The 27,784-nt window shown below is 39.9% G+C and overlaps 1 protein-coding gene across 1 annotated transcript in view; it reads left to right on the top strand.

Annotated features, from left to right (window-relative positions):
- The window catches only part of USH2A (usherin), a 559,229-nt gene that overhangs the window by 476,648 nt on the left and 54,797 nt on the right, over positions 1–27,784 (top strand). The window lies entirely within an intron of this gene.

Genomic DNA, 27,784 nt, shown 5'->3' with positions numbered 1-27,784 from the left:
CTCATCTTTACATGGATCTTATTTCTTTTGCTCTGCACTTTCTCCTAGTGATGTATAGAATAATCATTGGTTATTTCAAAATTGCATGTTGCTTCAAGCATCCATCATATCGTTCAGTTTTCTTTGTTGTCACTGTTACCCACTGTTTTAATTCTATCATTATTTCAACAATTATTTTCCTTTCTAGGTCATATATTTTTCATAGTCTGGCTTTTAATTTTTTTACTTTTTGAATCTTTACATAATGCATTCCCATCAGGGCTTGTAACCTCCAGAAAGCTGGCCAATCCCCTTTTAAAGGCATCTAGGCCAGATGCCATCACCACATCCTGTGTCAAGGAGTTCCACAGACTAACCACATGCTGGGTAAAGACATATTTTCTTTTCTCTGTTCTCACTCTCCTAACACTCAATTTGAGTGCATGTCCCCTGGTTCTGGTATTGCGTGACAGGGGAAAGACTTCCCCTCTATCTATCTTTCAAAGATTTTAAGTTGATAATGCCTGCACGTAATTTGTTTATTATTGTTGTTGTTATTGTTAAAAAAAATCAAAATTATAAAAACATTGATGGGTATTACATAACAGATACAAGTTTAAACCAAAAACCTAAGTGTCTGTTAAATATTGGTGCAGCATGTATGCTGTTCCTATTATTGCCATTTTTTCGTAGATCTGATGGTGTTATTTCTGAGATCTGCAACTCCTTATAATACTGTGTGAAATTTCTTGAAAGTCATTCTCCATGTAAAGGATGTGGATTACTTTTTGTGGAGTAAAGCCTCACTATACCTACATAAGCTCTCCATGCAACGGGCTTCTGTGCATACGTAGAAGAGATTTTTTTACAGAAAGTCAGACTCCTGATATAGAAGGTGACTATGAAGAAAATAAAGAATTTTTTTGCAAAGTAATATTGTAATAATTTATTATTTGACTTTTAACATTATTTCTTTTGATACTGTAACCCACCTTGGATCCTTTAGGAGAAAGGCAGCATATAAATATTTCAAATAAATAAAAAATCGAATCATACCGTCGACCATGGTATCCTCCTGGGGAGGCTCTCCGAGCTCGGAATTGGAGGCTTGGCACTTGCCTGGCTCTGTTCCTTCTTGGAGGACCATCCCCAGAGAGTACAGCTTGGGGAGAGCGTTTTGGCCCCGTGGAGTCTCAATTGTGGGGTTCCGCAGGGGTTGATCATCTTACCAATGCTGTTCAACATCTATATGAGGCCGCTGGGTGGGGTCATCAGGGGGTGTGGGGCTTCGTGTCATCAATATGCCAATGACACCCAGCTCTACATCTCCTTTTCACCAACTGCAGGTGATGCTGTCCTGTCCCTCCAGCGCTGCCTGGAGGCCGAACTGCAATGGATTCAGGAGAACGGGCTGAGGCTGAACCCAGATAAGACGGAAGTTCTGAGGGTGGGTCCCCCGCAGTAGGTGGCTTGGGTGACTCCCTCACATTTGGGGGGTCACCTTGGCCACGAAGAGTGGGGTTTGTAGTCTGGGCATACACTTGGACCCGACGCTCACCATGGAATCGCAGGTGGCGTCGGTGGTCCGCACTGCCTTTTTCCACCTTTGGCGGATTGCCCGGCTGCGACCCTACCTTGACACGAGGGTGCTCACTACCTTGGTGCATGCGCTCGTAATCTCAAGATTAGACCACTGTAATGTGCTCTACATGGGGCTGCCTTTGAGGCTGATGCGGAAACTCCAGGTGGTGCAGAATGCGGCGGCTAGACTCCTTACCGGAGTGAGAAAACACCATCATATTTCTCCAACGCTGGCCGCACTGCATTGGTTGCCCATCTGTTTCCGCATCAACTTCAAAGTTTTAACGCTTACTTATAAGGCCCTAAAGGGTTTAGGACCTCGATACCTGATGGAACGCCTACTTCCACCAAGGTCTACCAGGATCACCCGTGCGAGTCAGGAGGTGAGGCTGAGGAGCCTGACGCCGAGAGAGGCCCGGAAGGAGAAGACACGAAACCGGGCCTTCTCGGCGGTGGCTCCTCGCCTTTGGAACAATCTCCCTCCTGACATACGCGCGGCCCCTACGCTGGGCATCTTTAAAACCCAATTAAAAACATGGTTGTTTATTCAGGCCTTCCCTCCAGCCAGTTCTTGATTCTCTTTTCTTATTCTTCCTATTCTTAATTTATTTTAGTTGTTCTTCGTACTATTTATGTATTCGTTGTTTTATACTGTTTTATTTTACATTGTAAGCCGCCTAGAGTGGTCTATTCGTCCAGATAGGCGGGATATAAATCAAATAAATAAAAAATAATAAATAATATAAGATAATGAAGTTGGAAGGGGAATAGAAGGATATAGAGTCCAACCCCCTGCTGAATATGGGAATACAAATCAAGGAATATCTGCCAGGTGGTTGTCTACATTTCTCTTGAATGCCTGCAGTGTTGGAGCACTCACCACCTCCCGAGGTAATTGGTTCCATTGTCGTACTGCTCTTACATTTAGGAAATAAATCTAATGTTTTGCTTTAAAGAACTACAGTGTACATTTACATATACAATCTGAATATTATATTCTGTGTCAGCAAAACATACTTGAGTTTGCATGGGTTGGATAATCCTTAGCTTCATAGACTAGAGTTTTCACGCAATATTACACTGAAGTCAGAAGTGAACATATTATCTGCATTTAGCCACAGGCGTTAGGCATCCCTCTGCCATGGTGTACTGCTGCAACTCCAGGGGTTTGCTCATTCCTGTGGGAGGAGAGGCAGCAAGGAAAAGAAGCAATCCTACATTTATGTCCTTTAGATTAGTTCCCTCCAGCCCACAAATCTGGACTATGTTGACTGCATTGGGAACCTATCCATTGGTTAGATAGCACTACAGCTTCAAACACACTGACACATTTAGGTGAATTATTTTTTTTCTCCTAAAAACAAAATCACTCTGATGAGCACAACTTTGGGTCTCCATGGTGATTTTAACCATCTAGATTTCATGATATTTTATTATTATGGATTAAAATTATTCAAATTTCTTCTTTTGCATTAAACATTTTATTGCCTTACCTTCATAATGAGACAAAGAGTTGTCAAGGTTGGGTTGGAATTTGACTGCACAATCCTATATATGTTTACCCGGAGGTAAGCCTCACTGCATTCAATGTGGCTTAACTCCCTAATAAGTGTGTTTAGGATTATAACCTGAATCAGTCCCCTATGTTTCTGAAATGTTGGCAGATGTGTATAATTAATTGTTTCCCACTGTTTATTAAGCAAAGACAACAGAGGGTTGTATATTTGCTTGATTCCAACTCATCTCTGTATTTGGTAAGATACTAAGGCATTAAATATCAAAACCTGCACATTTCCCCTATAACTCCTTGTGCCAAAATGATGTTTATTCTTTTCCATGAAACCTCAGAAGCAATCAGACACTTAACTCTCTTGCAGCAATTCCTTAATGTTAAACAATGGCTAGAATTGACAAATGGACAGTTTCTGGTTGTTTATAGAATTACTTTCAGGTACTATTCCTCAGGTTGTTGAAATTTAGAATTCATCTCTCCAGTCATGCATTGAATTGTCTTCCATACCACGCCAACAACAACAGTAAACATTCAGGATGGTTGCGTTGAGGGTAATAAAATGCACCAAAATGGCTTTTAAAATAATGTTGCCACAGTATGTTTCTTGAGCATCCACATTTTAACACCTTTTAAATTAGTATTTCTTGGCACCAGTGCAACATTACCCTAGAAATCTTGAACTGGAAAAATATGTCAGAAATATAATCCTAATGATTGAATATGGTTATGGCAGCACAGTATTTAGTATATTTCTATTTTTACTTAAAATTTCTTTTGATTTCTCATTTTGAAATATGTTTTAGTGGATTCAGATTTGCCATGATTTTGTTTCAATTTCTGGTAGCCATAAATTAATTTGTATTGAAACTGTTCCTTATTGCCCCAAGTTTAATGTATGGCACATTGGATGGAGTGCATTGTTTTAAAGTACTGTAGCTTGTGCTGATTTAGTACATACAGCCCACATGTCTCTGGTGCAACCCAAGAATAATCTGAACTTTCTGCGCAACATATAATCCACTTTTATTACAAACCTATCATGTCTTGTACTTTCTGTTTCATTGAATTCCCAAATGTCTCCTAAACTAGACATTTAATGCACAAATGCTGAATTGAAAAAAGACCAAAAAACTGAAGACCAAAATCACAGATCACTTGTTTGAATCTTGTTGTTGTAGAAGAGAGGTAGGAAGGTCAGACTGTTTATTTTAGGGTATAATGTGCACAGCTTTATTTTGAATATAACATAATATGGAAAAATTAGAATACAGAAGGAGAGCAGTCAGTATCCAATCTCCCCATACATTGTTATTGGGAAGTCAGCAATTTCCAATGAGAACATATTCAGTGATTGAATCACATTATACTAAATATTGTGTGCCACCAAGGTTACTCCAAGCTTCCTGGCACTGATGTGGTGATAAAATCCTGTGATCACTTAACTAAGCCTGCCCACATTCCTTCCCCCTATTCCATCACTAATACGTTTATACCATGGTGAGGAAGGAACAATAATAACAATGAGTAATGTGGCTAATTATATCAAAATCCATTCCACTTCCTTCAACATTCCAACAGTAAGACTCCAAATTCATTCATGTGTTTAAAAGTTAAGTTATTCAGAGGAAATAGAATTTCCCCCATTAAATTGCTGACACACCCTTAGCTGCAGATTTGTGAATGAAATCTTTTAATTAAAATCTAATTTTATTGAAGGAACTAGCATCCCAATGATTAAACATACGCCTCTGTAAAATATAGCTTACAAGGGTACTAGGCTAAACCGTTTAATCTCTTAAAGCATCTCAACTGGAGTTCTCTCATGGGATATGCTATTAGTCATTCTCTTGCACAAGCTTCCACATTACTTTGCAAGACTGAAAGTATTGAGCAGGTGGTGAGCCCTGTCCTTTATCGAATCAGTTAGTTTCTATTATTCTCATAGTGTGTCATTCCAGGAGGGGAAAAGAAGAGATGGTTACAAAAATGTACAAAAACTTATTATCTCCATAGATGTTTTATCCCCAGTTTGTGATCTGATATTTATCTTCCATTCCTTGCATGTATCACATTCAAATATGCATCCATATACATTTGGAAACTTCCATATTATGCCCCATAATAGATGTAACAGATGTGAAACAGACAGGTAACAACTAGACTGTGATAAGATGGCTGTAACTGAACAAAGGCCTTAAGGAGTTTTTACTGTGATTACTAAATGGAGTGAATAAGGCAAATTATTTGACAAGATGAAGCTTTCTTCCTTCTTGCAAAATAGTTCGTATAAGCAAGTCATATCCAGTTTCCTATATATCTGAACTGCTGCATCCACAGGATCAGTACCCGTGATTTAACTTATCCGCAGCATGAAAATATTAAATAAAAAAACCCTGAAATATGTGTTACCAAGGTGTATTACTGGAAATGACCACTAGAGGGGATCAGACTATGCTATATATAGGGTTTCTCTATCGTGGGGGGGGGGGGTGGAACCAATCCCCCAGGGATACCATGATCCTATTTTACATTTATTCTGCTAGGTCAAATACATTTTGGCCTATAACTTGTCATTTCTCAGATTGGTAAGGTTCATGGGCCTGGAGGTCACAAACCCTTGTTCTTTATCTTTTTCAAAATTTGAAAAGAATGTTCCCCACTGCACATTAACTTATCACCTGGGATTTTGCATAATTTGTGTTTATAGGTATGTACTTTGGGGAAGGGGGTTCTAGGCCTTCCTTCTCTGGTTACTGGAGTTCTGTTTGCCTTTACCATTTTTACTGCCACGTTCTATTCTGTACTTTTTTCTATATTTATCCCCCACCCCATATAATAAACCAATCAGCCTGCATCTTTTTGAAATTTATACCAATTAAAAGACAAATTTGGTTATGAAGTAAACAACACAATTCTAGTTTATGCCAGTTTCTTCCAAAAGACATCTTACTGCATTCAGTAAAATGTAGTCCTGTATTGTGTTGGGCAAGCTACAAGGTGTCAGAGTGTCCTCATAAGAAGGAAATGCTTAATTGCTTCCTTATATTTAGAAAAAGTGTCAGCATAAGTCAAAACTGACTTGATGAGTTGTTGTTGTTGTTGTTGTTGTTGTTGTTTCAGTAGTGGTGGTAATGCCAGATGTGTGATGACAGGTTACCGAAGATATGTTTAATTGAACAAATGTCTAACCCCACAACAAAATCCTGGTTTTCGAATTTTTCTCAAATGCTTTCTAACCAGGGCTTGAGTGTTGATGCCATCAGTTTAAGTAATTCCAACAGCAAAAATGCATTTAAACAAATAGTATTTGACATCAGAGCTCAAACAGATATGGGGGCCTTGTCTTCAGTGCAATCTATGAAAAGGCTAGCGAGGTCTAAAACCATTTTTCAGATAGAAAAATACATGCTTTTTCCAACTGTATTTGTACAGTGTTTGCCCATCTCTGCTTTGAGCTAATGGAGACAAGGATGTTACAAGGCCGATATCAGGGCATTCCCATACAGGATAGATTGTGTATTTGCGGGACAGCAAAAATTGAAGATCTGGCACATTATCTGTTCGTGGTTGTTGTGAGTTTTTCGGGCTCTTTGGCCGTGTTCTGAAGGTAGTTCTTCCTAACGTTTCACCAGTCTCTGTGGCCGGCATCTTCAGAGGACAGCACTGTGCCGTCCTCCGAAGATGTCGGCCACAGAGACTGGCGAAACATTAGGAAGAACAACCTTCAGAACACGGCCAAAGAGCCTGAAAAACCCACAACAACCATTAGATCCCGGCCGTAAAAGCCTTTGCGAATACATTATCTGTTACATTGTCAATTATATGTTAACATGAGAAAACTCTACTTAACACCCTATTTGGAGCATTGGGAACCTGGGGGGTGATGAGAGTAATTTGGTTTATTTACTGCAAGGGGTTAACCTCCATTTAATTCATCAAGTGGCAAATTTTGCTGTAAAAGGAGCAATCCTAAGGAAACAAGAAGCCGGTAAGGGGTCTGTTAAGTTGAGGTATGCAACTAAAGAGGGTCACTGCTTAGGTATAGCCACTAAGAGATTACCTGGAGTGTGAATGGGGTTTGTTTTAAATAGTTGTTTACAGGATAATTTTTATGCACATTTATACTTGTTTATTAACATTTTACACCAACCTAGCAGTTCGAAAGCATGCAAATGCGAGTAGATAAATAGGTACCACCTTGGTGGGAAGGTAAAACACCATTCCCTAATCACACTGGCCACGTGACCACAGAAACTGTCTTTGGACAAGCACTGGCTCTACGGCTTGAAAACGGGATGAGCAGCACCTTCTAAAGTCGGACACGACTGGACTGAAAATGTCAAAGGGAACCTTTACCTATTAACATTTTATAGACTTATTTATATGTATATGTTTTGTTATGTAACTTTGAAATGGTCTGTTGACTTATTCAATAAAAATGTATGTATGTAGTGGTGGTGGTGGTAGTAGTAGTAGAAGAAGAAGAAGAAGAAGAAGAAGAAATGGTAAGAATACTTGACTACAGGTTCATAATCTAAGGGTTACCATTCAAAAGAAAAAAGAATTGTGGAGGGAAGACAAAAGTAAGCAGTTTCAGCTACCAGGTAACAGTAAAGGTTCCCCTTGACATTTAGTCCAGTTGTGTCCAACTCTAGGGCATGGTGCTCATCCCCAAGCCGTAGAGCCAGCATCTGTCTGTAGACAGTTTCCTGTGGTCACATGGCCAGCGCGATTAGACACGGAATGCTATTACCTTCCCACTGTGGTGGTACCTATTTATCTACTTGCATTTTTACATGCTTTTGAACTGCTAGGTTGGCAGGAGCTGGGACAATCGACGGGAGCTCACTCCGTCACATGGATTCGATCTTACGACTGCAGGTCTTCTGACTTTGCAGCACAGAGGCTTCTGTGGTTTAAGCCGCAGTACCACCACGTCCCTCAGTTACCAGACACATCTGCAATTAACATAGTTCTGGCTGTATACCCATACTATTACAAATGAAATAAAAATTTCAATATTAAATAACAAACATTCCCCCTAGCACTTACCCATCTTTCTGATACTGGGGAACGCATTTATCCTGCGGAGAAAGCTATGGAATTTTTGAGAAATCAAGTAAAACATTCTGCCTCAAAGCTGAATATGCCACTAATTTAGGCCCATGTGCCACTTAGCAAAGACCAAAAACTGCAAATGGCACAGAAAGGGCAAATGTTAATTGAACTGCTGTGCTGCTGTTAGCCTGGAGGGTAGCCACCAACAGAAACAAAATGGCTGCCCCAGACATGCCCTCTTCAAGCCAGAAGATCACATCTTTGGCTCTGCAAGGGCTTGTGGGTTATGAGAAAATCATACACAGATGACTAATTTTTTTATGGTTCACAGCCAAGCAAAGTGAAATTCAGCAGCTGTTCAGGACAAGTGACCACTCTAACGGCTGCAATATAACCCACTAAATAGAGAGGGAATTGCATGAGAGCAAGAGGTTAGCAGTGATTATCGGCAGGTGAGTGCTTTATTGAAGTTGAAAGACCATTAACATTGATGGAGTAATTATTTCAACTTGAAAGTAATTACCTTGATGGGTGATAACTTCTTCAGTGTTCCCAGATTGGATAGGGCCAAACAATTGTGAACTCCTGAAGCCTAGAAAAATATTACAACAGTACTGTAGAGTTTAAATTGTTGAAATCACTGTTCGAGTATTTTAATTATGCCTAACAGTAGACAGATTTTTAACTTACAGCAAGCAGTGAACTCAAATAAAGAGACATTTACTTTCCAATCAAAAGGAAATGACCCACACCTGACACATGCTTTTCAAATTACTCATATCATTTGAATTCAGCATTTAAGATGCAAAACTCTTGCTGACAGAAATCGTTGACCCCAGCTTTATTATTTCTTTGAACTGAAACGACTCCAGAACAAAATAAACCAGTGTCTATTTATGAGTCATAAGAGGCTGATAAAAGTGTGTAAAAATGCCCGGAAATCAGAGGGACTCATGAGATTTTTGGATATTCTAATTATGTGGATAATTTATCAGTCACTGGCCGGGAGTGCATTGCTCTGTTCAGATGTCCATTTAATGTAGGGACGGCTAGATGGTTGATTAGGGTTGTGCGTACACTGCCAAATTTCACAAGCAACCCTTCTCAAGAAGTCTCCAGTAATTCTGTACCCCTGAGCATGAAGAGTCTTATATGTGCATATTTGGTGCATATGGGTAGACTCCAGGCAAATGGCACAGTAGAATAAGAAGAACCACCTGACGTGATCCCCTAAGTTAAAGATGTGCTACGTAGTACTAGTAGTAGCAGCAGCAGTAGTAATGCCAGAGTTGAAAATAAAGAATTGGAAAAACTAATAAAATACAGAGATCTGGCAATCAAAATATCTCGCTTGTGGATGAAATACCCTTCAGTGGTCCCCATAGTCATCAGGGCTTTGGGAACAATATCAATAAATTTCACACAGTATTGTAAGCAGCTGCAGATCTCAGAAACGCACTACCAGATCTACCAAAAATGGCAATATTAACAGCATACATACTGCACTGATATTTGACAGGTACTTATACTTAGGTTTTTGGTTAAAATTTGTATCTATATAATAAATGTCAAGGTTTTTTATAATTTTGATTGACTGTGATTGGTATTTTTGAATAATAATAATAATAATAATAATAATAATAATAATAATAATAATAATAATAATAATAATAATAATAATAATAATAATAATAATAATAATAATAATAATAATAATAATAATAATAATAATAATAATAATAATAATAATAATAATGTGCTGTCAAGTCAATTCTGACTTTTGGTGACTCTTTTGAGGATTTTCCAGGCAGAGAATACTCAGGAGTGGTTTACCATTCCCTTCTTCTGGGGGCCTCCTAGGCTTGTGTAGCTTACCCATGGCCACACAGCCTAGCTCTACTCATAAGAGACACAGTGAAGAATTGAGCTCCTGACCTCTGGCTCCACAGCCAGATACCTAAACCACTGAGCTATCCAGCCAGATAGATGACTAGCCAGATAGATAGACATGGCTGGATAGACAGGCAGATATCTATGTAGCATCCACTGGACCCTGTATCTCTTTCCCCAATCAACAGCTTCCCTTCTTTGTGTAGCCCCCATGTGTACTCTGAGAAATTTCTGCAAAAGACTAGGAAACCTGGATGAGATCTGTGGCACCAGAGAGCACTGTACCTGGAAGGGGAGGGAAAGAAAATCCTAAATTGGCTGGATGTTGATATAAAATCATACAATTGGGTCCAGGGGAGAGGACCTGCACGTGGGATTTAAAATAACTGTAATTGTTTAAAATTACAGTTTGAAAGCATTCACAAGCCATTTAAAAGTAGAAAGCAAAGAAGTCAGCTACACCTTCTGAGTGCAGCAGCTGCAGAATTTTCCTGCTGACAAATGCTTCTATATAATACAGTGGTGTCTCGCAAGACAAATGCCTTGCAGGACAAAAAACTCGCAAGACAAATGGTTTTGGCAATGGGGGTTGATGACTCACAACACAAATGTTCCTATGGCCGTGCTTCGCAAGAAGAATGTTTTCCTTTTTTTTGTTGTTCCTGCCTCATGTTTGCTGATTTTAAAATGTTTTTCTATGATGTTTAAAAAGTTAAAGTTTTTTATTGAAATGTTTTTAAATCATCTGCACAACATGTATGGCTTTAAAGAGCACTTAATAAACCCTTTGTAAACCAAATTTGACTTTGTTTTGACTTTGTTTTGCCCATAGGAACGAATTAATGAGATTTCAATGCATTCCTATGGGAAAACGCGTTTCGCAAGACAATTTTTTTGCAAGACAACATTAACCATGTAACGAATTAAATTTGTCTTGTGAGGCACCACTGTACTGTTTCCCCCTTTCAACCAGTCTCAGTAGTGGGGAATCTCCCCGCCATGTGGCAGGCTCACAGCCTGCTGTAGGCCTGAATAAACATTGAAATCTATCTCCTAGCAGCATTTGGAAGGCCACAGTGAAAGACAAAACTATAGAGCAGAGGACCATGATATAGCAAAAGTGAGACTATTAGATTAAAATGACTGAATCTCTGGCAATGGAACATCCCACCTTTACTCACCTTGCTTAGTATTTCTTTAAAATGCCACAATTTTTTTCTTCCAACGATACTATTCTCCTTAGAGGTCTGTTTTCCTTATTTCCTGAGGGGGTAAAAATTCTTCCAGAAGCTAATTAAGTCTTTACAATAATCCTTTTCATGTAGGCTTTTGTCGTGAGGGCCATCTTATCATACATATTTGACAATGACCAGGTAAATTAACCAGATTAAAAAGTTAGCCCCAGCAATTATAATAATTTCCAGTGAACACGGCCCAGATGCCCTGTGTTTCCAAAAAGTCACATTACATTATATATTTTGAGACCTAAACCTAAATGTTTAGTTTTTGACAGGAATCAGGTAATGAATTTTCCAGTGTGTGTGTTCAGCGATTCAGTTTTATTTTATTTTTTTAATTTTTTGTAGGAGCAATTACCAAAGTCATGGTTGATACCTATGCCCACTAGAGCTTGGTTCTGTTTTTCCTTTCTCCACATTTTTAAAAGGATAGTTATTGATCTCTTGCTGAGCTGAGATTTCAGTTTTATGCCAGATAGCTTGATTAATGGGTTGGTTGCTGTAAGTGGACTGAATGGGGATAGGAAGCACAGGCAGCCCGTACTGCCAACCCTAAATCCGTCAAGACACATAGCTCATTATGAAACAGTTATCAAGTATACATGAAAAATTAATTGGGCTCAGTTTGATTCTGAAAAGAATCAGCCTTCTACTTGGCGGTCCCCCCAATCTTTCCAGATGTTGCGCACCAACCCCTGGAGGAACAGCGAAGGGAGATGTATTAATACGTTGTATTGATTAGATCAAGACCCCTGACAGTTATTTGTAGAGATACCATCTGGCGGCTGTTCGAATTCCTTCACCAAAAACAGGACGTGACATGTTATTAATCTCAACTCTCTAAGTATAGACAGTTGCCTTTTCGCTAAACCGCATTTTACCATTCCGTAGGAGATGAATGCAGACCTGAAGGGTGCTGAAATTAAGGTTATTACACAAATTGAGCCATATGGTCCAAATATTTCAGCAAGAAAATTGCCAGGCAATAAAAATTGCTCCTGCCTTCCTAATGGTGTAAATTACAGTTTAACCATGGCTCTAATGATGTCCTTCTGCTGTTACATGAAGGACATTGTTTTAAAAATATAAAAAACAAGTAAATGCCAGCAGCGTGTTTTACAATCTGTTAGTGTGTCATTAAGAACACTGTCAGAATTACATAAACATAATGGCAGGCAACCTAGCATACAAAAGAACAAGTATGGAAGCAGAGTGTCTTGGAAACTCAATAGAGTCAAGAGCTCTTTCGGTTGTTGGATGTGTTCCAATATGTGGTTACTCCTGCTCATCACATTCCTCAGTGGATTTTTAAAAAATGTGCAAATTTACATGGAAACCACAGCCCACAGGTTTATGTGGTAAAGAGTCATAAGCCATATCCTAGTCTTTGCTCCTGATTTTCCCCCAATTGTAACTGCTTACTGCTTCAATTGAAAGACCACTGCTAAGCAGTCATATATACATATATACAAATTAGCTGCGTACATAGTCATATATAAAGCAAGTTGTGAAAATGAAAATGAGATTTATATGAACATTTTGTCATCTGAAGTATTGGTTTGGATCAGTGATACCTCATGATTGAGGGAGGGGTGTTTCCTGAACTTTTGAGGGTCAGGCAATGTTTCCTCAATCTGTTTCCTCCATCCCAATCTATTAGTTGCTAATGCTTTGAATTGATTCTAAATTCAGGCCCTCTGTAAAATTCAAACTTCACAGAGCCATGTATTCAAATTTTACAGAAATATGTTGGGTTGCCTTATAATGACTTGAGATGCTTGGTTTCTGTTTCCCAGCCTGCTATGGATTATCTGTTTGTCTACAGCAAACCTAAGAATTCAAGAGTTTAACCCAAGAAATCCCATAGAAGATTATTTGCCACCATTTTAATAGCTCCATGCATATCTTGGGATTCCTACACACATAAGAAATGGGCAAACACAACTGTGTCCACTGAGCACAGTTACATTACATTATACCTGTGAGTCGTTACCTGCTCTCTTTTTAAAAGTATTCTTGAGAAGTTTTGCTTCAGCATGTGTTGTCATTCTTCAAATTCCTATGCACTCTGCAGGCTCTCCAAATGTTTCATTTCAGAAGGGATAGCGTAGACACATTCTGTTTGTACTGTGGATGCTTATCAGCTCTTTTCCTGTAAGCAGTGCAGTTGGTATGAGGGAGGACGGTATTGTGTTCAGTTCTAGGACAATCTAGTGTTGGGTCATGAAACTAGTGCTGTGACATGATTTATCCTCTTGCATTCCCAAATGTGTATTGTCCCATGAAAGAGCCTTCCGTTTTTTATTTTCCATACTGAGACGACACCTTTATGTTATGTGCTGTCAAGTTGCATTCGACTTATGGTGACCCTAATGGGGTTTTCAAGGTATGTGAGATATTTATAGAGTGGTGCGACCATTGCCACTCCCAATGAGTTTTCATAGCTGAATCCCTCCCCAGCAATGGAAAGTCACTGGGAGGTGGCCCTGGTCAAACCACCCCATAAATATCTCACATCCTTGAATTTCAGTGTTATGTCTCTTTCTCAGGGCACATTAAAATTTCTTCTGGTTATGTTTTCGACCTTACTCTAATATTACAGGACGTTGCATTTGTGCTTTCTTTTCCTTTCTATCGCACATCTCACCAACCCTCTGCAGTTTCCTTGGCTGCCCAAATTCCTCAATTAAAAAAATTGTGGGAGAAGTTGTCTTACTATGTCTCCCTCTGGTCTTTACATGTGGGAAGCTAGGAGAGGAAGGTTGCAAGATGCCACAGAGATGGTTCTATAATAATAATAATAACAACCAAGAGGCATGCTTCATGTGGAAGCCTCCGAATACAGCCCAGGGATCTCCAAGTCCTGTTTTGTTCTGTAGTGTTCCAAAGTAAGATTCAGATCCTGAAGCAAATGGGCAGAGGTGTGAGGTTTTTTTAAATGTGGAAAATATTTATTGGAATACAATGGGTTTCCAGTATCCTTATGAGTATGAAAAACAATTCACTTCCTTCAAAAAAAGAAAGAACAAAAAGAAAAGAAAAGAGGGGAAAATTTATTTTGTTCTAACTGCCCAGTCAAACGCTAACATCAAGGAACAGATTTCTGTCATGTTTAGCCAGCAAAACTGCAGCAAAGTTGTTGATCATTTAAAAGCCTCCTGTTCTCTGAAAAGCCAACAGAGTAACTGAATGCAACGTGCTAACTGCACTTGCTTGTAGAATGTAGCCATTGAGTTCTTTAATAGGGCTTTATTTTCAAGTCAAAGCAGGGAACTCAAACTCTTGTTGGGACTGCTGCAAATCCCTAGCTGTCAAGGGGTGCCAAGAAAGAAAACAATTTACAGTCACTCTAAGTAATGTCTCCTTTTAGGCTGTGATCAAATACAAACCCAGTTGCTTTTAAGTGATGTAGGGCACAATCCGCCAAGCACTGCCGCGGCACATCTTTCAGTCGTTTCTAAGAGCACGTAGGGCCTCCCCTCCCCCACTTGTACCACTCTCTGGAATTAATGAGAATGCTGCCCTATATTTTTAACTTAGTGGCAATGTGTGCCTATAGAAATTATTCTGGTATCTATTTGTTCAGTTCTTTTATTATTATTATTTTGATTATTTATACACATTTTTTTTAAAAAAAACATAGAGTCATATGGAATGAATGGCCAAAACTGGAGCTGTCGTCTGGTTAAACAAACATGAATTGTTTCAGTGATTAATTGATTTGTTAATTGATTACATTTGTGTATCATACAAAGGCCCACAATAGTTTCGAGAAACAAACCTCAGATGACACATGTTTCTTTTGTAGCAACTACCTTGTTCAAAGAATCATTCTCTGCTTTTCCATCCATAGGAGACATACCTGCTGTGAAAGTGTTTATCATTGACAGGTTTTATATTCAGTACTTGCATTATATGTATTAAATCTGGCTGCAGAGCCAGGAAAAGAAGCACAGTGGGCACCAAGTCCCAGGGCACCTCCTAGAAGAACCACTTTTGAGTACTGTGTATCTAGGAAACCCTGGCTTGAAATTGTTTCTTACAATGCAAAAACCTGTTCATTTTTACTCATTAATAAGTCTCACCGTCTACAGTATGTCTTACTCCCTCACAGAAGTTCTTAGGATTGCAGCTCCAATTCAGATTTGTCAATAAGCTTAAGGAAATACTGGGTGAGATCAGCTGAGCTAAGATTTAAAAGGGGTATGTATATAAAGTGGATGGAGGGCCAAAGCATCAAGAAGAAATATAAACAAGTAGCAAGTATTTGTAAGGAGAAGGTCTGGAGGGCTAAAGCTTGGAATGAGTTCAGACTTACAAGTGAGGTTAAAAATAGCAATAGGAGGGAATGCAACTGTGCTTGGAGCAAGAGAAAAAACAAGGAGGTGGCAGGTCTACTGAATGGAGTAGATGAAAAAAATATTAATGGATAGCAGAGAGGAAGCAGAATGTCCGAATATCAATTTTTCCTCTGTCTTCTCACAAAAGGAAAAACATTGTTCAGTTTAGTTCAAATAAAGAAAGCATTGATGGGGTGACTGCACAAGACAAGTAAAGAGGTGGTATTGCAAGACTAGCTGCTTTAAATAAATTCAAATTTGAAGGGTCAGGTGAGCCTGGAAAGGTACTACAGAGACCTGCAGATATCATCTCAGATTCCATGTATTTCAAGTATTTTTGAGAATCTTGGAGAACAGGTGAGGTCCTTGAAGACTGGAGGAGAGCTATTGTCATTCACGTCTTCAAAAAGAGAACAAAAGGGAACCTGGGCAGATATCAACCAGTCGGCTTGACTGAGATACCAGGAAAAGTTCTACAGTAGATCATTAAACAGTCAGTCTGTAAGTGTTTAGAAAATAACACATTGGCTAAAATCCAGTAGTAAATTAAAACTAGAGTAAACCTTTTAAATAAATGAAACCTATGGAGACATTGACTCAATAAATCCCCGCTGATTCAATGGGCCTAGTCTAGTTACAACTTACTACAGGTGTGCCCTGCTTAACGATTACCCCGCATTGCTTCACAATGATGTTTTTGCAATCGCAATTGCGATCACAAAACAATGTTTTAAATGGGGTTTTTTTTTTTGCTTTGCGAAGATTCTTCGCATTACAACTATCAAAGCAGCTGATCGTTGGGTTTTCTAAATGGCTCCCTGCTGTGCTTAGGGACGGATTCCTCGCTATACAGGCACTGAAAATGGCCGCCGTATGGAGAATCTTCGCTGGACGGTGAGTTTTTAGCCCACTGGAATGCATTAACAGGGTTTTAATGCGTTTCAATGGGTTTTTTATTTTCCCTTTGCGACGTTTTCGTTCTACAGCGATTTCGCTGGAACGAATTAACGTCGTTAAGCGAGGCACCACTGTACTAGATTTCAGGCAGTGATTACTAAGACTCGGCATGGGTTTCTCAAAAACAAGTCATTTCAGAAGCAACAGGTGGGGGAATGTTGTAGGTTTCTATCCTGGATACAGTGTTATTCAACATCTTTATGAAATGACTTGAATGAGAATAGAATTTGCAAGTGACACAAAGATGGAATTGATAGCTTATATTTCAGAAGACAAATTCAGGATTCAAGATTACCTTCATGGATTGAACTACGCTAAGACAAACAGTAAGAGTTTCAGCAGGGAAAGATGTTCTCTATTTAAGCTGGAAGAATCAGATGCAGAAGCAAATACTGTAAACAAAAATGCAGTACCGGACTATACCAACAGAAGCATTTTGAACATATCAAGGAAAGTACCAGTCTATTCCAATTTGGTGACATTTAATCTAGAATACTATATCCAGTTCTGGGCATGACAGTTCAAAAAGCATACCAACAAACTGGAGCACTGTCCAGAAGGTCCATAAAAGGTGACCAGGATGATTACAGGTTTGGAAACCAAGTCCTATGATGTCTGGTTGAAGAAGTTGAAAATGTTTAACTGAGAAAAAGAAGACTGACAGTAATATGGTAGCCATCTTTAATTATTTGAGGGGCTTTCACTTCAAAAAGATGAGCAAGCTTGTTTTCTGGAACTCCAGAGAATAAGACCTGAAGCAGTAGATTCAAACTGCAAGAAAACAGGTTTTGTCTAAATATTAGACATAACTTTGTGACATTGAGAACTGTTTTGGAGTGGAATTAATTATTTCAGAAGTTGGTGGGTTCTTATTCTTCAGAGGTTTCCAAACAGGTTTCCATCTGTCGGGTACATTTGCGATTTCCTGCTTAGGAAGGGTGGGACACAGTGGCCCTTGGAATAACTTCTATCTTTACAGTCCTATGGTTTTATAATTCTCCATCTCCACCACCTGTGGCACTGTTTTCATTGCTAAGGGAGACACAGTAAGAGATTAACTTCTGAATAAATACAAGCATATAAATCTCTTACACACATTTACTTTGCTGTGAAATCTGTGTAGTTTTGTAGAATGTATGTCTGAGTGAGTAGTTTAGAGGAAAGGTCATATTACCAGTGTAAGTAAAACTGGAATTAGCCCTTTGAAAAGGATATAATAATTTTGTTATCGTTGTCTGAAACTTCCTTCCAGAAATCTTAGGAGTCACAGAAAACATCTATTTCAACAAGCTTCTATTTTGTATTTTTCAGTTTTCTTGCAACTCCTCATTTCCTTCAGGTAGGAAGCTGCTCCAGTCCTAAAACCCTAAAAAGGATAAAATGGAATTTTTTTCCCCCTGAGAGTCCAATAAGCGAAAGATATAAGTATTTCCATATCAGTCTGTCGCAGGAAAAACAACAGAGTTCATGGCACCATAAGTACTAACACTACTATTATAATACTAGAAGTTTTACTTTTCACGAGTACTTTATTCGGTTACAGTCCCCCTAATGTTCATTCCTGTGACTCCACTGCTTTTTATGTATTATTTACAGAGAGACTTAGTTCATTCCCACCACCACCCTGTGGTCATTTATGTCATAGCTGGAAGTTGCATTTTTAGACAGGATGGAGTCTCTTTGCTTTATTCTATGATAGATAGTTATAGTCCTCAAACTTCAAACTTCAAAACTACAAACCTCCATTTGTAATTTACTTTTAATCAATATATATTTTTTCATATACTGTAGTTCAGTATGTCTATGGACATTAATAGTTTTGTATTAATAGTTTCATAAATCTACGGATGGTGCAAATAGTTAAAACAATAGGAAAATTATCGGTAGCCACATATGCTTAGTGGAGAACATTACTCTTGAAATTTGGGAAGGCAGGGAATTTGAGTACTTTATATGAAGGTGAGTGGTTCCAAATGCTAAGTGCAGGACTAACTGGGCATCTATCTCCTATTCCTGCACATCACGGAACATAAGCCCCTTTGATCTCCTGCCATAAATGTGCGTGAATCATTCCTGCTAGACCTTTGGCCATTGTACTTGTTAAAACTGGATGGGGAAGAAAGAACAGAATGATGAAAAATAAATTATAAATTTCCTTGTGGAACATTGGAAGAAGCCATTTCCTTAATGTCTCTGATTAATGGCACGCTTTGTCCTGATGATTACTCCCAAAGAAGTGATAAATAGCCATATTACCTGTCTATCAGCTGGCCGGCGCCACAACAGCTCTCTGAACACAGTTAATAGTGTATAAATCCTTTGCTGCATCCCAGGAAGGAAACACTGGGGCATGTTGGGAGATCTTAAAACAGAATGCAAAGCCCAGAGTGACACTCCTTGAAAGTGCTGGATCACCCGATCAATAGATTCAAAGATGACTGGTTTGTGTAGCTTTGTGCAATTTAAACATTTGTGCAGGGAGTCGACCCACGCAGAGTGTTATCGACAACCACAAATCAATGCTAATTTTTGATCCTTTTCAACCTACACAGACCTCTTGACCCTTTTCCCCACCTTGGGGGCGCGTCAAGTAGTCAAAGGCAATCAAAAGTGAAGGTATAAACTTGTCAGGGTTTTGAAGACTGAGTAGTTTTGACCATGCCCATGAACTGAGTTGAAAGGTTTGTAAAGATGCCAGAGATGTAGTCATCTTGGGATGCTGCTTTTCAGTACTTAAAGAAAGGAGATGCTAATGTTTTTAAAAGATTCAGCATTTTTTTTCCTGTTCATTATTGCAGGGAGCCGAGTGGCACTCTTTGGTGCATTTTCCCCCACCCACCCCTTTCCTTAAAGTGGCAATGTGTTTCAAACTAAACAATAATGTCCCTGTTATGAAACGGCTGGGATTTTCTCCTTTTTCTTTTTCTGAGCCTGTTTCCCGTGAAATTAATAGAAGGAGCTAAGCATCATTAGATGTGCTGAAAAACTTACAATATGATATAGAAGTGGGTGAGATCATTTTTTTATTCCCAAGAATCTAGTATGCATGGTTCTCTAGCTCTTCTAAGTAACTCCATTCCAGGTGGAAAGGAGCACCGAAGCTGTAGGAGTGAAAATGTTTATTATGAACTTCAAAAAAAAAACCCAAATGTGGTGGCTTTTGACTGTCATTTGACCATTCATATCATATCATGGTAGGTGACAAAAAAGGGTTGTGGAAATTCTGTTTGACTCCACCTATTCATGTATTTTGCATGTGAGCAGAAAAGAGAAATAAAAGGAGTAGCCACAAAGTTTCCAGTCTAAGTAGAATAAATTTGACTTGGATTTAGATTGTGGACTAGACATGCTTCATTGCACTTCATGCCAATTTGTAAGTGTGGTACCACGGGGGCCATGCATTACCTCCCACCTCCCCCAGCCAGCCGCCCCACTCATAAGATGGACAGCTGCCAGTGAAGGAGGACCCAGGCGATGCACAGAGGTTTGTGAGTGGGGCAGCCAGCTGGAAGGGGAGGGAACATGCAGCACTTGTGGTGCCATACATACAAATTAGGCCAAAGTGTGATGAAGTGCTTCATGCCTATGTCTGTTGTGGACATTTCATCCATCCCCTTCCCTGAATAAGGAAAAGCTTGTGGATAAGATCATTGGTCTGTGGGTACAATTTTAATAGATGAGAGTTTTTTAAGTGATCGTCCGGGACAGCAGTTTAAATATATAAGCTACTGGGACTGTTGGTCAGGTAGGCAGAATAAAAATCAAATGAACGAATTAATGAATAAATTAGTGCATGCAGTTTTCTCAGGTTCTCAATGGTGCACAGCCGAAGGAGGACTGGTTGTGTGACAGACACCAGCAGTGCTTGCATAATTGCCCTTACATGACTTTGTAAAGCAACGGTTCTCAACTTTGGGTTACTAGATATTCCTGGATTAAAACTCCCAGCAGCCTCCACCAGTAGCTGTGCTAGCTAAGATTTCTGAGAGTTGTAGTCCAAGAACATCTGGGGACTCAAGGGTGGGAACCACTGGTGTAAAGCAACAAGATTCTGGTCATGAACAAACATGCTGTCTATTCTTTTATATTTAGGGCATTTATTAGAGTTCTTTCAAGGCATCAGTGAAAAGCCAAACTATATAGATATGTGAAAATACAGCAGCAAAACCTTCTTTCTCTATTAATGAAGTCCTCAAATCTCACTGAAGGAAGCAACTGTTGGCTTCACCGAGTGTAAAGGACAAAAGATTTATACATTCTGAAGAGAAACCAGTGTGTGGGAATCCAAAGGAGATGATGAGACAGAATGTGATGATCCAATTAGAATTAAAACCTGAGAAAAGTCATAAGGTCATAAGAAAAATCTGTTGGTCCAAGCATTCTGTGTTCACAGTGGACAACCAGATATGAACAGGACTTGAGCACAGTGGCACCCTCCCACTTTTGATCTTCAACAACTGATTATTTCCCAGCAGTCACTGTCTCTGATAGGAGACTGTGACGTGCCTCTCATGTGTCCCCAGATTATTTCACTAGCCTGAGGCCCATAACGTGTTCTCTCCTTTACACTGTCACCAGTTGACCTCTGTCAACACCCTTTAATTAGAAAGATTGAGGTCCATGCCAAGTACAAAGTTGAAAAAACAGGTTTATTGTTTACAGTTCACTTAAACAGGTTCTTCACAGTACTAAAGTAGTTTAGTAATAACTTGTTCCACCCTTAACTCTCTATAAGTTCCACACTCTTAACTGCTTCCCTTAACTCCTAACTCTGCCACACTCTCTAACTCCCACAGATTAACTTTTACTTCAGACTCTCCTCTCTGACTCCAACTGAATAAACTCTTCTTCTCTGTCTCACCCCTCCCTTATGGTTTCTCTGGCTCCGCCTCCCAACAACTCCCATTGGTGCATGCAAATATTCTCCTACATGAGCCGAAGCAGGGTGATCACCACAGAGACGATACAGGCATCGTGACTAGTAAATGTTGATAGCTTTATTCCCCTGTGAATTACCTAAACTGCTTTAAATTCATCCAAGCCAGTGGTAAATTCATGTGAGAACAAATCACTCTGTGGTTCAGAGAGGCCAACAGTCTTGGTGACTAAAAAGAGAAATAAGAAAGGCACACTACCAAGCTATTAAGTGGACATCGTGTTAAGTATGATTAAATTATAGCAGCAACAGATGGGGAAATAGATTGGTAGTGAGAAACATAGCAAATTGAAGAAGAAATAGGAGAGTATTGGTGACAGTGAACCCCAAAACTCCAGATGACCTCTCCCAATGGTTTCACATAGAGATTAAAAAGCATTGGGGAGATGGTTGACCCCTGTGGTACCTCATAACGCAGGACCCATGAAGTCAAAACAACTCCTCCAAACTTAACCATGTGGACCCAGCCACTCAGAGATCCAAGAGAACCACTAGCACCCTTCAGTCCCCCTTAGAGGGTCATCATGCAATGTGACCAGTGCTGTCTCAGCACCATGGTGTGGTCTAAACCCCAACTGGAATGGATCCAGACAGTCTGTTTCCTCCAAGAACATCTGCAGCTGATCCACTACTAGCCTCTCAATCAACTTGTCCATGAACTGAATGTTCGCAACAGACCGATAGTTATTTAAACTGTCTGTCACAAGGTTTTACTCTTTTTAAAATGGGGCTAATGATAGTCTCTGTAATGAAGAGTTAATAACATGTGTGCCCCCTTCTGTTGTTATCTCACTGGCAGATTTTAGAAGCCAGGATGGGCAGGGGTCCAGCAAGGAGGTAGTGGCTTTACAGTGCATAAGTGCCTTGTCAGCATCTTCAGATGTTATAAGTTGAAACTGATCCAATCCAAGGCTATGCACTGGACATATTAAATCAATTTACTGCTCTACAACATATGTCAGGTCCTGTTGGAAGGCTTCAACCTTAGATCTAAAATATGCTGCAGACCGATTACAGTTGGATATATCAGGCTGAAGCCACTTTGTCTGTCCAGAGTCAGTAAGGCTGAAGACCACCCAATAAAGTTCTGGTTGATTTTACAGCTCTTTTAGCATTAACATACCTACTGGACATTTTTCTAACTGCCGCCAAATAATAATCCAAGGCAACTTTCCTCCATCTACACTCTAGCTTTCTCTTTGCTAGCTTCATTGCCCAAAGTTCCATTATAAACCAGGGGGAAGGTCAAGCTCTGAAGCAGAGAGGGCATTTGGAAGCAATTGTGTGAATTGCCTGCATCACTTCTGTGTAAAGCATGCTGCTTATATTCCACCCCATAGCGCTTAAATCACTCTCGGTGTACCATCTATTGATCCGGGCTTCGACAGGCAAATGAATCAGATCAGTTGGAAACTCTCCCAAAACAACCCACAACCATACTGGATCCAGTAGCCTTCAAGGATGGCATTCTAATGAGTCCAGTCTCCCCATGGAGAGGGGATGCTACTACAAGTCCAAACTTCAACAGATTATTTATCTGTTTGTTTGTTTGTTAATTATACTGCCCATCTAGCAACATGCCACTACCCTGGGCAGGTTATGTGAAACATAAAAAAAGGATCCATTCCGACTCACTCACCCACCCATCCATAGAAAATTTAAAACAACCACAATCATCTGAGCAGTAGACATGCTACCTGACACCTTCAGTTTGTGAACTCTCTGCCCAGTCAAAAACACCAGGTCAAGAGTGTGTCCCTGCAACATGCATGGGGCCATTCACATGTTGGAATAGGCCCAAGGAAATAATGGAATCCATGAAATCTGAAGCTTCCTGGGAAATCTTTGCCTCTGCATGGATGGTGAAGTCCCTTAGGAACAGTAATCTGTGATACGTCAGCACCGTAGCCAAGGTGAAGTCTATGAGCTCTGGCAGAGAGAGTTCTAGGTTGAGGACAGAGCAATACACTAGCGCAATCCACATTCTATCCCTGTGCTCCACCAACAAGACATCCAGGCCCAGATCTCACAAGACAGAGATATTCTTAATTCTGCTGGAAGCCCTATGGACCAGAGGAGCCCACACGCTGTCCCTCTGATCTGCGCTGATGCTGGATGTGATTATATCTGGGAGACAGCAACCCTTTCCTTTACAACCAGCCAGGTCACAGTTACACATGCCAGATCAGCTTTCTCATCATCAATTAGATCATAGATCAATTGTGTTTTATTATGTACCAACCTAGCATTTAACAGCAGAAAAGTCAGATCAGAAGATTGGTTGAGCTGGTTACATTGATCATGCCAGATGAAAGGAAATCTAGAGTTTGGAATAGATACCACACATCTATTCTGTTGTTGTTGTTTAGTGGTTAAGTCATGTCTGACTCTTCACGACCCATGGACCAGAGCACTCCAGGCCCTCCTATCCTCCACTGCCTCACAGAGTTCGGTCAAATTCATGTTGGTAGCTTCGATGACACTGTCCAACCATCTTGTCCTCTGTCATCTCCTTCTCCTCTTGCCTTCACACTTTCCCAGCATCAGGGTCTTTTCCAAGGAGTCTTCTCATGAAGAGGTCATGAAGCTCAAAGTATTGCAACCTCAGCTTCAGGATCTGTACTTCCAGTGAGCACTCAGGGTTGATTTCCTTCAAAATGGATAAGTTTGTTCTCCTTGCAGTCCAGGGGACGCTCAAGAGTCTCCTCCAGCACCACAGTTCAAAAGCATCAATTCTTCAGCGGTCAGCCTTCTTTATGTTCCAGCTCTTACTTCCATACATGGCTACAGGAAAAACCATAGCTTTGACTATGCGTACTTTTGTTGGCAAGGTGATTTCTCTGCTTTTTAAGACGCTGTCGAGGTTTGTTATTGTTTTCCTCCCAAGAAGCAGACACCTTTTAATTTTGTGGCTGCTGTCTCCATCTGCAGTGATCATGGAGCCCAAGAAGGTAAAATCTGTCACTGCCTCCATGTCTTCCCCTTCTATTTGCCAGGACGGGATGGGACCAGTGGCCATGATCTTAGTTTTTTTGATGTTGAGTTTCAGACCGTTTTTTCACTCTCCTCTTTCACCCTCATTACAAGGTTCTTTATTTCCTCCTCACTTTCTGCCATCAGAGTGGTATCATCTGCATATCGGAGGTTGTTGATATTTCTTCCGGCAGTCTTAATTCCGGCTTGGGATTCCTCCAGTCCAGCCTTCCGCATGATGTATTCTGCATATAAGTTAAATAAGCAGGGAGACAATATGCAGCCTTGTCATACTCCTTTCCCAATTTTGAACCAATCAGTTGTTCCATATCCAGTTCTAACTGTTGCTTCCTGTCCCACATATAGATTTCTCTGGAGATAGATAGAAATGGGGTCAGGCACTCCCATTTCTATAAGGACTTGCCATAATTTGTAGTGGTCCACACAGTCAAAGGCTTTTGTGTAGTCAATGAAGCAGAAGTAGATGTTTTTCTGGAACTCTCTGGCTTTCTCCATAATCCAGCGCATGTTAGCAATTTGGTCTCGAATTCCTCTGTCCCTTCGAAATCCAGCTTGTACTTCTGGGAGTTCTCAGTTCCCATACTGCTGAAGCCTACCTTGTAGGATTTTGAGCATAACCTTGATAGCATGTAAAATGAGTGCAATTGTACGGTAGTTGGAGCATTCTTTGGCACTACCCTTCTTTAGGATTGGGATGTAGAATGATCTTTTCCACTCCTCTGGCCACTGTTGAGTTTTCCAAACTTGCTGGCCTATTGAGTGTAGCACCTTAACAGTGTCATCTTTTAAGATTTTAAATATTTCAACTGGAATGCCATCACCTCCATTGGCCTTGTTGTTAGCCATGCTTTCTAAGGCTCACTTGACTTCACTCTCCAGGATGTCTGGCTCAAGGTCAACAACCACACTATCTGGGTTGTCCCAGACATCCAGATCTTTCTGGTATAATTCTTCTGTGTATTCTTGCCACCTCTTCTTGATGTCTTCTGCTTCTCTGAGGTCCCTACCATTTTGTCCTTTATCATGTCCATCTTTGCACAAAATGTTCCTCTAACATCTCAAATTTTCTTGAACAGATCACTGGTTTTTCCCTTTCTATTATTTTCCTCTATTTTTTTGTACTGTTCATTTAAGAAGGCCCTCTTGTCTCTCCTTGCTATTCTTTGGAAGTCTGCATTCCATTTTCTGTAACTTTCCCTATCTCCCTTGCATTTTGTTTCCCTTCTCTTCTCTGTTATTTGTAAAGCCTCGTTGGACAGCCACTTTGCTTTCATGCATTTCCTTATCTTTGGGATGGTTTTTGTTGCTGCCTCCTGTACAATGTTATGAGCCTCCATCCATAGTTCTTCAGGCACTCTGTCCACCATATCTAGTTCCTTAAATCTGTTCTTCACTTCCACTGGGTATTCCTAAGGGATTTGGTTTAGATTATACTTGACTAACCCAGTGTTTTTTCTACTTTCTTCAGTTTAAGCTTGAATTTTGCTATAAGTAGCTGATGATCGGAGCCACAATCAGCTCCAGATCTTGTTTTTGCTTACATGTATTCCAGGCTCTCCTATAATGGATAGCTGGCCTAAAATCTTCATAGCTCCCCCAGGAATCACCCTGGTCAATTTGTTCTCCAGAAACTGATTCAAACAAGATTTCCTTCCTCCAAACGAACAGAGTGTTGGCAATTCACCTGAGGTAGAATACAGACCTGAAGGCCTCCTTTGCTGTCCCTCAGCAAATTAAAATATACAACAGACTAAGTATTACACCCCTATCTTAACAGATACCATTGAATAATAGTTAAAGATTAAGGATTAGGAAAGTGATCCAACAGCAACCCACAGACTTAAATGCTATACAAATTGATTGTTGTGGGTTTTTCGGGCTCTAAAGGTTATTGTGGGTTTTTCGGGCTATACAAATTATCTAAAAAAAAAACCTAGTAATCTTAACCAACCCAAAAAAGAATGGAACATACCAAATAAGCAAAAGTGTAGCTAGCAATGAATCAAAAACAAATAGACTCATAGATAAAACAAAATAAATAAATACTGTAAATTTAAACCAAATTAAATTGAATCAGCCCACCCACACAACACAGTCCCAGTCCAGAATGATCAGCCAGAAATATCTAAAATAAATGGCAGATCCAACCAGCTAGGTATCACTGGCAGTCACACTTCTTCCACCAGGGTCCACTACTGTGACCAAGATCTCCAGAACCCCCCCCCCCCAAACCATAGCAATCAAGCCATCCTCCATCCCCTGCTCTGGACCCCAAAGTCCACAGACCACCATCCCAGTCCACCAAACACCACTCTGACTCCAACTCTTTGTGCATTTCTGGACCTCTGATTTAAAAAAACAAAACAAATCGAGTGACTGCGGAGAAAGAGACTTCACAGCACCATCAATGTGGTGAAGGTGGTAGGCTTTCAATACTGAATGTAGAGTGCTATATTGAGAGATGTAGGTGTGGGATACATTAACCTCTACGGAAGGCTGCTTTGTAGAGGAAGGCCAGGCTCCAGGACACATAATACACAAAGGCCAATAGGCAGCGCTGTTTTCACCACTACTACTAGAAATACAAAAAGGGAAGAAAAGAAGTCGCTGGACCTTAGAAATCTTAGCTGTTGTCCATGCAAAGCCCATAAAAGAAACATCATTCCAGAGGAACACAAACACTCAAGCCTAATAGTTTAATAATTAAAGTGCAAGAAACCAAGCTGCGAACAAAGGAAGAAAAGAATATTCCAGAATGCAATGGATAATCTATACAACGTCAGTGTCCTCCCTTTGTCTCACAGTTCTGTGAAATTCATGCCTGAGTGGTATATTTAGAGCAGATCTTGAGTTTTATAAGGGCAATCCAGCGTTCACTTGCCTTCTCCTTTGTTACCACCAGCTCATTCTATTGCTAATGTGTATTGCATTCAAGTGTTCTTTTCCCCAGTTCAAATTTCTGAGCTTAAAATTTTTTTATTAATTCCACAACATCAGATGTAAAATGAGTGAGGCATAGAGGTCCTGTTCTGCTGTAGACATAACGTAGTCCTTGATTCTGTCGGGTTTTCCATATTTAGCCAAAGACCATATTTAGCAGAGGCCTTTTCAGCCCATTTAAATCTGTGTTGAAACTTTGCCACCCTTCAGTAGAGACCAGAAAGGGAACTTTCTAAGGAATTTACTGAAGCAGAATGCAACAAACAATTCAGTGCAATTTGTCGCAACCTTCATTTTTAACATTCATGCCTCTACACTACAGGTCTTGATTGTTCATTTCACACACTCATGTACAAAC

This window comes from Pogona vitticeps, chromosome 1 (genome assembly GCF_051106095.1).
Source record: "Pogona vitticeps strain Pit_001003342236 chromosome 1, PviZW2.1, whole genome shotgun sequence".
In the NCBI taxonomy this organism is placed as follows: domain Eukaryota; kingdom Metazoa; phylum Chordata; class Lepidosauria; order Squamata; family Agamidae; genus Pogona; species Pogona vitticeps.
Note: the sequence above shows the minus strand (reverse complement) of the source record. Positions and strands in the feature narration are given on the sequence as shown.